Raw genomic sequence first — 14191 nt, forward strand, 5'->3', positions numbered from 1 at the left:
GTACCTCTCCAAAATAGCTAAATTATGGACAATATGCTTCAGTTAAGAAGGTGAGAAAGCCTTTTATATATTTCAGCAATGAGTTCATTTACATTTTTAAAAACCCAAACTCAATTATCCAGAAGATAGAGCTATTTCAAATAAATTATTTGTTGTTTATTTGTACACAAATATTTATTGACCACTTACTATATACCAGGGGGAAATAGTCCTGACATAGACAAACCGGGTCCCTTGCCCTCATGGAGCTTGCATTCTACTGAAAGAGCAAGAATATAATAAACACAGAGAAATACATAAGGAATTTACCTCAGGAATCTTAGTGGCTGAGGGTCTTCTCTAATAAAATCTCATAGGTCCGTCTGAGGAACAACTAAGAAATTAAATGTGAATGTGCTGTAAAAGTTAAATACACTCTAAAAATGGGAGAGTTTAACAGTTATTAATGTCGATCTTATTACTATGTATTCAGATTTGAAATAAAGTAAGTGAAAAAAAATTAAATTGCAGTATATATATAGTGTGATTCTACTCTTGATTATTCATTGAAAAGAAATTCTATTCTGGGATTTTCACTTTTTGAAAACACTTCTATAATGTTCGATTTTATTTTACAAGGGACTTGTATGGTTGTTGTAATTTAAGGATCTTTAATGCATAAATAGTCAATGGATGCTCATGGGCCTCTATAAATAGGCATGTGTGCATTCAAAAGAATCAGAATGTGTGTAAGATGGTTGCCATTAAACATGAAAAGTCTCTGCTGTATCTAGCTTGGGTAATGAGGTAGAGAGAAAAATTCATCAAGATGAACTTGGAGATAATTCCTTTAGCACAGAAGGCAGAAACATTAATTGATGGATGTGATGCCCACACAGGACAACACATTTAGCTCCTGAACACGACAGCTTCAGTTGGCCAATGTAAAAATGAAATGAAATGAAATGAAATGAAATGAAATGAAATGAAATGAAATGAAATGAAAGCCTCTTGACTTTGGGATGATAGGGGAGAAGAAGGATGACTTTAGTGGGCACCAAGTATCTACTTTTCACTGACACAAGGTCCAATTAGGAGAGCTCATCCTCATTATCCATGGGTCAAAAAATCAGGACAGGACCTTTCTTCCTTTTTTCTTCCTTTCGTTTTCCTTTCTTTCATTGTATCTTTTATTTTCTCCATTAAACAACTTCACTCAAGAGGAAATATAGAAATGAAGAAAAATGTTTTACTTTTCAAGAGAAACTATTCCCATTGGAAGACACCACACAAATCTATGCTGGTGTTTTCTTAGGTAGGTAGTTTGAGAAACATGGTCATAAGGATTATAATCAAGGTGAACCAAGATTACCTGAACTCACTCTGAACCTCACGTTACTACAGAAGAAAACAAATCTTCCTGATTCAGACAAATCCAAGTTGAAGGCTGACTGCGTAGACAAATCCCAGCTTATGGATCAGGCTGTTCCAGGGAAGCTAATTCCCAATGCCAGATCCCCTGTGCCCCAGCCTGCCTGGGATTCACTGCTCGCTCTTTTGCCTGACATTTCTTTCCTGCACATACATAGCTTGTTCAAATGGTGTAGCCATTGTAGACGAACAGACAACCCAAACAGTCAGAAAGAAAACAGGCAGAGGTGAGAAGGATGCCTCAAGTGTTTCTGAGCAAGATTCGAGATCCTCCCACTCTCAACAGACAATTTGCATTTACCTGAAGCAACACAGTAATCTCAGGGAAACAGAGGGAGGAGAGACTTGCATTTAGACAGAGCTGGGTTCAACTTTGGACTTGGCTATCTGCTAGCTGTGCAACCATGGGCAACTCACTTGATCTCCTGCACCTTCAGTGTTCTCTTCTGTGCACTGGAGACAATGATACCTGCCTCAGGGGGTCACACGAGGATGAAATGAGAAAACACAAGTCGAGTGTTTGGCGTAGCCTATCACATAGTAAGCACTCTGTGTTTGAAAGTATTATTACGGAGAGAAAAGCAGTTAAATTGTGAGTTGAGGCTTAAGGGATTTGGTGTAATTGGCCAAGGACAATCCTTGAATATGGAACTCTTCCAGAATACCATGGGAAGGAATGCAAAAATGGGTAGTTTCGTCTGTGCTGCTAAATCACAGTTCCACAAATGTGTACTGAAAGCTTGGGGTGAATTATGTAATTTCTCTGAGTTCCAATATCCTTGTCTTTCAATGGGTAATATTTATATCCTAATGCAAATGAACTCACAGATCATGTAGTTCTATCTCAGAGTAATGTCACATATTGATTTCAACAGCCCAAAAGTAGTTGAAAGGTTATTCCAGTGTTTGCTGGCTTTCCTCAGAAGATGTTATAGACAATTTAAATACTTGGTTCACAGCAGTATTTATTCATTTCTTATACTCTCCCACCCACTTAGTTTACTCCCACAGCTGCTCTAAGCCTGTCTCCTCATGTACTCCTGAAAATCTAACCCCACACCCCCCATCAGCAGCAAGGCATTCTTCTACCCTTCTATCAGTATTTTAATAATTATATCAGTATTTCGTCCCTTTACCAGCAAGAAAGAATCCTTCCTCTTTGGGAGGGAGGAATTGGGGGAAAATTGAGATGGAGATCACAGGTGTCTTTCTGTTAGGCTAGAAGTCTATGAACATTGAAAATGTGCCTTCACTTACATCTGTCTCATAAGTTTGTTGTGAGAAGTAAATGACCTAATATACATAAAATATAAGCAAAGTGCCTGAACATAGCAAGTGTTCAATAAATTGTTATTTGTTATCACTATTACTTGTGGGCTGATGATGGTCCTTGCTCAGCAAATAGTATACCTTAGTATAAGAAACATCGCAAAATTAGAATGCACAGACCAGAGTTCAACCTTGTTCACAGGCATAGATCTTACGACTCTTCTATTTGACACCTTGCCTGTTCAGACCTAGTGTACCTACTTGCCTGTCTTTAGCTGACTTCCTTGGAAATGACCCTCTGACCTTCCTAGGGAATCTACCAGGCATTTAATTTCCCTGGTCCTCCCTGCCAGAATGATTTAATTGTGACTGTCACCCTGGAATTCCACATTTTATATCACCATATGTTCAGCAGAGATCTCTCACCATGAGAGTTTTCTCATGGCATGGTAGTCTTTGGATTATCCAGCCATAAGAATAAGGAATATTTTCTACCCAGTCTTTTGGGGATACTTCTGTTGATCCAGACTTGTATTTTCTATTTTAAGCAAAGTGAGTAAATAGTGCAGAAAGGTCCAGGCTACCACAGTCTTTTTTTTTTAAGTTTATTTTTATTTATTTTTAGATACAAAGAGCAAATGGAGGAAGGGCAAAGAGGGAAGGAGACAGAATTCCAAGTAGGCTCCACAGTATCATCCCAGAGCCCAATGTGGGGCTTGAACTCATGAACCGTGAGATCATGACCTGAGCTGAAATCAAGAGTCTGAAGCCTAAGTGACTGAGCCACCCAGACACCCCTCAGCTACTGCAGTCTTAAATGGCATGCCCAAGCAGTGATGTAGTCACATGCAAACAGACCTTAGAATAAATCAGTAGAATGTTTACTTATCTACCATGGTAATATTTTTAGGAATTGAGCATTTTCTGGTAATATTTTTAGGAATTGGTCACAAAGTAACAGATACAGTTGATTAGGGAAACTCCCTCCCCATGCCTACACACATACTTTTAAAAATCAAGCTCTAGTTTTTGCAGAGGTTTATTAATATTTTCCAGCCCTGACAGCCCCAGTTCCACTACAGGACCTGTTAGGGGGTGAAATGGACTTAGTAATGCCTTTGACTTTCATTACTCAGCCAGATTGTGGAGTCTATCAATTATCCTAGCATTGACAGTCAGGTGAATTAATTGGTGCATTTGACAAGGACAGCTATTACCCTATGTTGTTCTGACAGCTGGTTTTGATATCAGGAATTTGTCAACCTCCCCTTCACAGGAGCAGTGGGAGGGATGGTTAAGTGAACCAAGAGAGGACATTTCAGAATTTTCTTCCTACTCTCAGCAGCTGCAGATTGTCCTCCTCCTAAATAGAATTGCTGACATTCTTAACCTGAGCATCCTGACATATGTCAGACTTTCACAGAACGACAATCGACACTGAATGGGGCTGACAAAATGAGAAAAAGACCCAGAAAAGTTGACGAAGTTATTAACACTGAACCGGGAACCCTTTGGTAATGATCTCGTGTGCCCTCGGAGAGCAGGTACCCTCACTATGCTCCGCCCTCTGGGCTGCATTCATCTGACAGTAGTGGACTTCTATCCTGATCAGTAGATAAGGTGGCTTTGGCCACAGGTCATACATGCAGCAGGTTCTGTCACCTCTATTTGAGATGGAAAGATGCAAATAATAAATGACTTTTTAGGTCTTTTTCAAGTTCAAGATTCTGTGATTCTAGAGCTTTTGGTAGCTTCCACAACAACCTTTTGGAATTCTCCTAACCAAGTAACTTGGGCTAGTGGGGGAAAAGAAGGAACAGGAAAACCTACTGACTCTGTGTGATAACGAAGAAGTCACATCTTTCTCTGGAATCTTGCAACCTGCATGGAGGAATGGAAAAGTGGCCATCCTGCAGCTTTCAAATACGGTTTTCCAAGATAAGGCATCTAGTAAGATTGGGGTAAAAATTTGAACTCTTTGGAAGATAAGCACAGTTAACCCAAGCCATTACTTGTACATTCCTCCTGGGTTTGTGCTGGGTGAAAAAGAAGAAGCAAAGTGCTGATTTCATTGGGATGCTCTAAGGCCAGGTGTTAATCACACTATGCTACGGTCATTTGGTATAACTAGTCTCAGACATTAATGCTGACCATGTGAGTTAACAACTCAGTAGGTCTGCGATTGTCCAGGGTTGAGCAAGAAGTGCTGAGCAGTAAATGTAATCCACAATCCATAAAATTAAGCCTGGTGGAGAAATGCAGTTCAAGGACATTTAAAACAGTTAAGCAAGAGGAAAAGCAAAACTGATGTTCAGTTACATTTTCTGGGTGGCATGTTGGGCTCATAGTGTGGAAGTGACCCTTTGAAAAGGTTAATGGCAAAGCAACTGCCTCCACCATTAGTGAGAAGCTGGGCCTTTCCCTTAGGACATGATTAGGTCTTCAGGGAGCTTGTAGAAGGTGTTTCTTGAAACTGTCTGCTGTGGATTCCCTCTCAACCGCTGAACATGCCACAGCATTAATCTCACTTCCGAGCCTTCCGATCCTCTTCATAAAAAGATTGTTGTGTTCCTTGTTTTCTGCCCTCATTACTCTCGCCTGTTTCACCACCCACCCTTCCCGAAGATTCTACTGTGAGAGCATTGTTGGGGATGCAAGGAGGGGTCCAAGGGTATATCAAACAAGAAGAAGCAGAAGCTCTCAGCATCAAAGTATACCTAAAAGTTCATTATGCCCAAACAGCCTTCCAAGTGTGGGCCCACAGGACGATGGCCACTGCCAGATGATTGTGCAGCTTTTACTTAAATACATCTGCTGTCGTGAAACTCATTACTCCTCATAGCTTCCGTCTTCAGCTTTATAAGGCTCTGAATAATAAAATGCTTTTCTTAAATTGACCTGAAATCTTTCCTTCTGTAACTCCCACCATTAATTAAAGCTCTAGCTTTCTGGTACCGTATGAAATGAGCCATCTTTGCATATTAACACTTTGAAAATGGCTAACACAGGCCTCAGGAGCGGGGATGAATCCAAGTCTTGTGAGACTTGAAGCTTATGCAATTTGAAAGGCCCTCTTTAAGGTAAATGATATAAAATTACTCATGAAAAGTTAGGTACAAAAATAAATATTTATTTTGAATAAGAAAATGAATTTCGACCAACTGTACATTAAAAAAAAAACTGACGATAATCCATGCTTCACAAATTCCAGAAAAAGAACATAACAATTTTATTACTAAATTGTCCAAAACACCACTGTGATATTGTGATTTATAATAAGAAAGGCATATTTGGTCTCATCCCCATTTCCTGCACAGAGGGCCTAAAACTCTTGGAATTCCTAAGTTAAGAGAACAATAAAGGTGTCTTGTTGTATATTATGAGGTAATTTTTGGAATGCATCTAAGGAAGGGGGCTGGTTGCCAGGAGAACCTATCTCGTGATTACAGGGTTAGAATATCAGTCTTACCTCTCTTGACTTCCAGGGAGGGGAGAAGGGCTGGAAGTTGAATTGAACCAATGGCCAATGATTTTATCAATCGTGTGTATAGAAAGAAGCCTCCATAAAACCCCAAAAGGATGAGTTTCAAAGAGCTTCCAGGTTGGTGGAAATTTGGAGAAAGTAGAGCCTGGAAAAGGCATGGAAGCCCCATATCCCATCCTCATACCTTGCCTTAGGCATCTCTTCCATCTGGCTGTTCCTGAGTTACATCCTTTCATAATAAATGAATAATCTAGTAGCTCAGGTCATAATCTCATGGTTCATGAGATTGAGCCCTGCATCAGGCTCTGTGCTGACAGCACGGAGTCTGTTTGGGATTCTCTCTCTCTCTCTCTCTCTCTCTCTCTCTCTCTGCCTCTTCCTTGAACTTGTACACTCTTATGCTCTCTCTCTCTCTCTCAAAATAAACAAATAAATAAATGTTCTTACAAAATCCGTATTTTGTTTGCTTATTTGAGAGACAGCGCACACATGAGTGGAGGAGAGGGGCAGAGGGATAAAGAGAATCCCAACCAGGCTCCATGCTCAGTGCAGACCCTGATGTGGGGCTCAATCCCACAACTCTAGGACCACAATCTGAGTCGAAATTAAGAGTCAGACCCTCAACCAACTGAGCCACCCAGGCACACCTTTGTATCAGTATTCTGAATAACTCTATTTGACAATTATTTTGTAATGTTATCTAAGGAAAAGAAGAGAAAGATAACTCAATCTTTCTTCTAATCTCAAAATGTGTCTTTTATTTTTGATAGATTAGAAGTATTTTTTTCAAACATGCTGGTTGCCAGTTGTGATGGGTAACATCAATAAATTTTTAGTATTGTCAAATTTGAGAAAGCCTACGTAATTTTCTTTTATATATGACCTCTAGGATTTGGAAGAATTTTCCACAGACCAACTTCTGGCTCTAAACATTTCATGCCTTGCTTCTCCACATTACCTATAAACATCTGATGCCAGGTACTGAGACTTTGGAAGTGCCATGAAACCCCAGCCTTGTATCTTTATGACATGCTCAGTGATGAAGGTTAGCCAGCATAATCAGTGAAAAGAATATTCTTGGAAGCCATTTTTGTCTCAGTACGGTTAGCCATACTTAACCGTGTATAGAAATGAGTCATGTAACAATATATATTGAATCACTATGTTGTAAACCCGAAACTAATATAATATGTCAATATATGTCAATAATAGATAGATAGATAATAGAAGAAAAGAAACACAATGATCTAGAAAAGAAAAGTAAAGGTGAACCACCAACATATATCCCACTACACCCAAACTAAATATAATCCCATCCCAAGTTCTTAGCTGGGACTGAAAATACACATTGTCACTCTAACACTGTCTTGACACAAAAGGGTGTGGGTGGGAGGGGATGCCCTAATGGAAAGAGACAGTGGCTTTAACCAATTGTAGTTACAATATCTTACTTTAGTGAATGTTATTAAAGCTTGTGACCATGTGAAACATATTGGTGCCCCCTCCCAAATGAAGGTCCCTGAATCTTAAGTTTCCTTAGCTTCACAGAAATCTGACTCTGCCTGTGAGTCTTCAAAGGTAAATAACTCCCATGGGGCCAAAGAGAAAGCAGTTCCCTTAACACTGGTCCCAGAAAACCGATGGCAGCAGACAGGATCAGGAAGTGGGCCACTCATCTACCCTGTGGTTACTGTGGCTTTTGGATATGGCACCAAGCATGATACATTTACTGGCAACTTGACTGATCCTTGCTTTTTTGGGATGTGGTATTTTTTTTTCCAGTAAAAGTCTGGATACCCCCAAGTATCAGCTATAGAAAAGTAAAACTGGCAGTAAGTTGTGTCTTATGAAGCCAGGATCAACCTCAGATACAGGAAAAAACTTTACTTAGGAGGGAAAAAATTATCATCCCGCCACATGAAGTTTTCATTGAACATATAACCATTTAGCTTCTCATTCCTTGTCTATGGCATGAAAGGGCAAGGTTGTCTTGAAACTAGGCTGTGCATTTAGATGAATAAATCATGCTGCCCCTCTCCTTTTCCACTTACCGCATCCTGGACCATGTTGTTTGTTCATTTAAGTGAATGTATTCCTTCTTCTTAACAACAAGTTTTTCATGAACTTAAAAATTATTTTTTGTATCCTCAGTATCTTTAGTATATATTATGTATAGCAGATTCCAAACAATATCAGTGAAAACCTCTTACATATATTTAGATTAGTCATCTGAGTTTAACAATTGAAATGAAAATTAGTTTTCATTTTTTTCTCCTCCATATTTTTGCCTCTCTCTTTTTTGCTTTCCCTATCTTCCTTCCTTAATTCATCCTTCTGTCCGTTGTCCTTTTATTTCTGCTATATTTGGGCCTTTGGACCTAGAAAGAAACTGAATCCTAGCATGACTGACATTGGGCAAGAGACTTAGCTACTCTGATCTCCAATTCCTACATCTCTAAAATGGAGCTAATAAGAGATCTTCTCAAAATCATTGTAAGGAGTTGATAAAATAATACAGTGAGTTTCAACCCTCCTAGAACAAATGCGGTAGTTTTATTACAAATATTTTGCAATGCCTCCTTTACTATCCTGAAATAAAATTCATAAATAACATAATCTATATGCACACATAAAAAATCCCAAATGCCCATATGTGATATAAAGAAGATATAAAAGGAAAGTAATTTATAATAAAATAACTTATAAATACTCAGGCACAATTCCACTAGACAATATGAAGCGGCCCAGTGTTTGCACCTACATTTTTCACCATATATCTGTCAGGTACAAATGCAGACCAATACAAGTGTGTTATATTAGCAACTCAAGTACCATGAAGCACAAAATAAAATGCAGTCTTCCCTCAGTTTACGTAATAGTTGCAATTCTGGAAAGTTATATGTATATAAAAATATGCCAACATACTCTGTAAATCAAATGAAGTCAGGTTCTAGGCTCAGATAATTATAAACAGGTGTGCACTAGTGAGCCCCTTGAAGGCCATGTGGACTCTGGCACAATTCTTCCTTTTGCAGAACTGTTCCATGCACTGAAGGATGTCAAGCATGATTCATCTTTGGTCCCCACTTTTGTTGTTGTTTTCCAGCACCAACAACCAATTCTCCCAACACCAACTGGATATCCAGTTCTGTTCAATTGTGATGTTAACTATCTAGGGTCAGGGCAGATCCCACATTTAAGGGCTCATTCCCATAAGGCTTCCCCCACTTCAGACACTAGCTTCAAATGGAATGCCCAAGTCACCCACACTTTTGCCCTACCGACTACAGATGGGGAGTCACCACCATCTCCCCACCCCAGGCTCAATAATTTGGTGGAATGACTCACAGAACTCAGGAAAGTACTATACTTACCATTAAAAATTTGTTATAAAAGATACAATTTACGAATAGCCAAATGGAAGATATGCACATGGCAAGGTCTAGGTAGGGTAGAGGGAGGCACAGAGCTTCCCTGCCCTTTATGGTCATGCCACACTTTTGGGATGGAAATATGTTCACCAACTCGGAAGCTCTCTAAACCCCATTTGTTTAGGTGTTTTGTTTTTTTTTTTTTTTCTTTCTTTTCTTTGTGGAGGTTTTATTATGTAGACATAATTAGTTTAATCATTGGACTTTGGTGATTGACCTCAATATGCAGCCCCTCTCTCCTCCCCAGAGGTGGGGAGGGGAGGGGAGGGGCACAGAAAGTTCTAACCATATCATCGTGGCTGGTCTTCCTGGTGACCACCGCTCATTCTGAAGGTATCTAGGGCCCCCATAGCCTCCCCCATTCCCCATCTCATTCCCTACTCCTTGCCTAACAGCTATCTCATTAGAAGACAAGACACTCTTATCACTCAGGAGATTCCAAGCATTTTAGGGGCTCTCTGCCAGAAAACTTGGGCAAGTGTTCATTTTTTTCATTCTACCACACTACTCCATAAATGTCAGTAGTATTCTTAAATTATTATGGCAACAAAAAATGGCTACACAAACTTTCCAAATGCCACTTGAAGGTGGTACCCCCTTGACTAAGGACCATTGAAATATATCTCTAAGTAGCTAATGTAGTGCCCATATTGTAGTAGATGTACGATCAAAGTTAGTTGCCTTTTATTTGTCTCTTCTATTCTCTTTTTCCTCTATCAGTTGCATGAGTCCTGAGGCATTGAGGAATTATAAAAGGGTGGTGGAGGACTATGTCCAAATCACCCGTTTGGGAATAAGACAATGGGAAAAACAAACATGACTGAAGTAGAAGAAAATCCATTGTCATCCATGGGGCCCTTTGACATTTTTTTCTTTTTCCTTCTGTCTCTGTCTCTCGCTCTCTCTTTCTCTCTTTTTGCCCTGCAAGACATCTGTACTCTATAAGGACACACGTCCACCTAATTAACTTATTGGTAGATGGGAACTTCATCATGTTCAAGTAATTTAGAGGCAGTTGCCAAAGGATTAGGGGAATAGTCTTGATTGTGTTTGCTTTGAATGGTACTGAAAACAAAGGTGACATCAGACTTCCCTATGGGCATCTGTTTCATTTCACAGGGAAACTGAAAAGGAATTGCCTGTTAAGGCCAGAGCACATTTGGCAACAGGATTTCCAATGAGTACCTTTGTGGTGCTGACAATAAACAGTGTCAGCTGAAGATTCCTGGTTCTGCGGAACACGTGTCCTTTGGGAAAGCCCACAAAACTTTGAACTTGGATTGGGGGGCAGGAAAGAGCTTTGCAGAGATAAGGTGATAATAAATTGGGTTAATTAGGATCCTTTCTGGAACTCATTTTGATGCTCTTATCTGCCAGTTCAGTGTGTCCTATGGATATTAACTCTTTCATCCTCACTTTTTTTTTCTGAATGCATTATAGAACAGAGACATGTAGCATTTCAAAAAATAAAATATTTCAGAAAGTAAAGAGGAGAACAATTTTGATGAGCATGCAGGTAACTGGGTGAAAATCTCTTAGAGTCTTTGCTCTTATAGAAGTGATAGAGTCCTGGTCAGATAATGTTGGGAACAAAACATCAGATACATCTTTTGAGATTGTCATAAAACTATCACTTAGAATTAGTTGTAATATGAACAACAACAACAACAACAACAACAACAACAACAAATACTTCCTTAGCACAAAGCACTGAAATAAGCATTTCATATCCTTACAGCAGCACCCTGTTGGTTTTACCATCCCATTTTATAGAAAAACTGAGCTCTGCAAGGTTAAATACTTTGCCAGAGTGCTCACAGCTAAAAGACAAATGTGAACGAGGTGGGAAGAAAGTCCACCTGATTGCAGAGACCTTGAGTTTTCTACTTCCTTCCTCTCTCTGAGGTTTAAGATATCCCAGAATAAGCTCTTACTTTTCTTGGCACTGAAGTAGTGTCTAAGTCTTTCAGGTATAGAATAGGCACATGTTTAAAAATACGTAATAAAATTTAGAGGCAAAAAAGTTGATAAATTTTACTACATAAAATTAAGTAAAAATTTTGCAGGGCAGAAATACCTTTTTAAAAGGTCAAAAGTAATGAATGAACTGGGAAAAAATATTAAGTTCTTTATGCTCTTAAAAATTGAGAGATAAATGACCAGACGTATGATACAAAAATGAGAAAAAATGAACACAAAAAATATAAAATGGCTCTTAAACATATAAAAAAAATATTCAAACCCACCAGCCATTATCAGCAAAATGCAAATTGAACCAACAAAGTATATGCTTTTTCTCACCAATTATATTGGTGAAAATTAACCAGTAGATAGCACATTCTGTTGTCAAGATGATGGAGGAACAAGTATTCCTTTTTTTCCAATGTGGGGCTCTAACTCACGACCCCAAAATCAAGAGTCACATGCTCTACACACTGAACCAGGTAGGCTCCCTGAAACAAGCATTCTTATATATTGCTGATAAGAATGCAAATTTGCGTGACCATTTTTTAAATGTTTACTTTTGAGAGAGAGAGAGAGAAAGAAGGTGGAGGAGGGGCAGAAAGAGAGGGGGACAGAGGCTCTCATGCTCCATGATGAAAGCAGAGAGCCTGATGTGGGGCTTGAACTTGCAAACTGCGAGATCATGACCTGAGCCAAAGTCAGACGCTTAATCAACTGAGGCACCCAGGTGCCCCTGGCATGTCCGTTCTTGAGGATAATTTGGCAATGTCTAACAAAACTACAGATTCAATTACTTTTTGATGCAGCAGTTTCACTTCTAGGAATGTATATTGAACATATATGTCCAGCAATATGTAAATACATTTGCAAAAGTTTATTCATTTCAGCATTAGTTGTAATTGCAAAATATTAGAAAGAATTAAAATCCGCATACATAGGGAAGTGGCATAGTCACTCAATGAAGTGCTATGTAACTATAAAAAAAAAGAATTGGAGTGATTTTTGGCATATGCTGTTAAATGAAAAAAAAAGAAAGCAAAGTGTAAAGGGTATTTGTAGCATGTTACCTCTTGTGTAAGAAAGAAGGAGATATAAGAAAATATATAGGTATCAGTCATTTGTGCAAAAGATATACAGACAGGAAACACTAGAAACTAATTGAATTATTTACTGAGAGGTAGGTGGTGGGTGAACAGGATGGAAAGAATGGGAGAACAGGACAGGGTAGTAGGGATCAGAGAGAGTGACACTTCTTTGAGTGTATTTTTAAAAAATATATAGCTCTCTTAGGTACATTTTGCACACTCCCAAAATAAATTTATGAAGTTTATAAAAAAAAAACAGGATACGAGGAGATCCCCAATGGAATACAAACAATAAAAATGAACCTAACTGTATGACAAATTAATTATATAACTACTCCAAAAGGAGAAAAGAAGAAAAGAACTAATATGAGTAACATTGAAGAGCAGTACTTGGATATGATTCAGCTAAAGACAAAAGTAATTAGGTACAAAGACTATACTCCAGTTGGTAAGTTTATTTTTTTCAGAGGGCATGTACTAGAAATTCTGAAACTATGTACATTCTAGGCTTGAACAAATAAATAAATGTACATAGTGAAAGGTCGCTCACTGTTGGAGAAAGGGGTTATAAATAAGAAAAGGGGGGATACTAAAATTAATGCTATAGAGTTTGACTAGAATCATAGGTATCAACATGAAATCAGTGATAGATAGACAGGGGTAGATATAAAAATTAAGATATTTTTGCATGTATGTGTGAGTACACTTTGTTTATTTCCAAGCTCTATCCACTTGGGAGGGCTTAGAAACAATGATTCCCTGGTACCAATGGGAATATCTTGTGCCCATATCTTGGTTTCTCTTTGAGAAACGTTTGATGCCAGAGGTGAAGAGAGGAAAGTACAAGGTGATTCTAGAATATCTTGTATGCCAGAAAGTAAAGAAGTGCTGAAAAAAAGGATGGGGACATGTTAAAAGCACACAGGAATGAACTTGAAGGGGCTCTGATTGGCCAAATCTGGGGCAGTTTAAGAAACCAAAATCATTAATGATAACTCACGAATAAAATAAATAACTATTAGTTCACACGTACATAAAAATAGTTGAATAAATAAATAAATGGAAGTAAAGGGACAAGTCTTTCTTATAGTGGATTTCTAATAAATAAATGTGGAATAATATTAGGGAACAAAACAGTAATAATTTTGTTTTTATGTATTTTGAAGGAGAGCAAATATGAAGGGGGGAGGGGCAGAGAGAGAGAATCCCAAGCGGGCTCCACTCTGAGTGTGGATTGAGCTCTGTCGCGGGGCTCAATCTCATGACTATGAGATCATGACCTTAGCCAAAATCAAGAGTTGGATGCTTAGCCGACTGACCCACCTAGGCACCCCAACAGTAATAACTTTTATAGATAAGAATCATTATGATACTAAAATTAGTAGGTGAAACTATGATGATTTGCATAGTACAACATAGCTTTCCAAAAGATACTTATTAAGTGATCAAAATTAACAAAACCAGTAATAAAATATACTGACATCATGTAATTCCTCATATGATGCACTGAGAAGGGTACATCACAAATTCTGTGACCTTTTTGCAGA

This window comes from Puma concolor, chromosome D1, assembly GCF_028749965.1.
Source record: "Puma concolor isolate L17-30 chromosome D1, mPumCon1.1.hap2, whole genome shotgun sequence".
In the NCBI taxonomy this organism is placed as follows: Eukaryota; Metazoa; Chordata; class Mammalia; order Carnivora; family Felidae; genus Puma; species Puma concolor.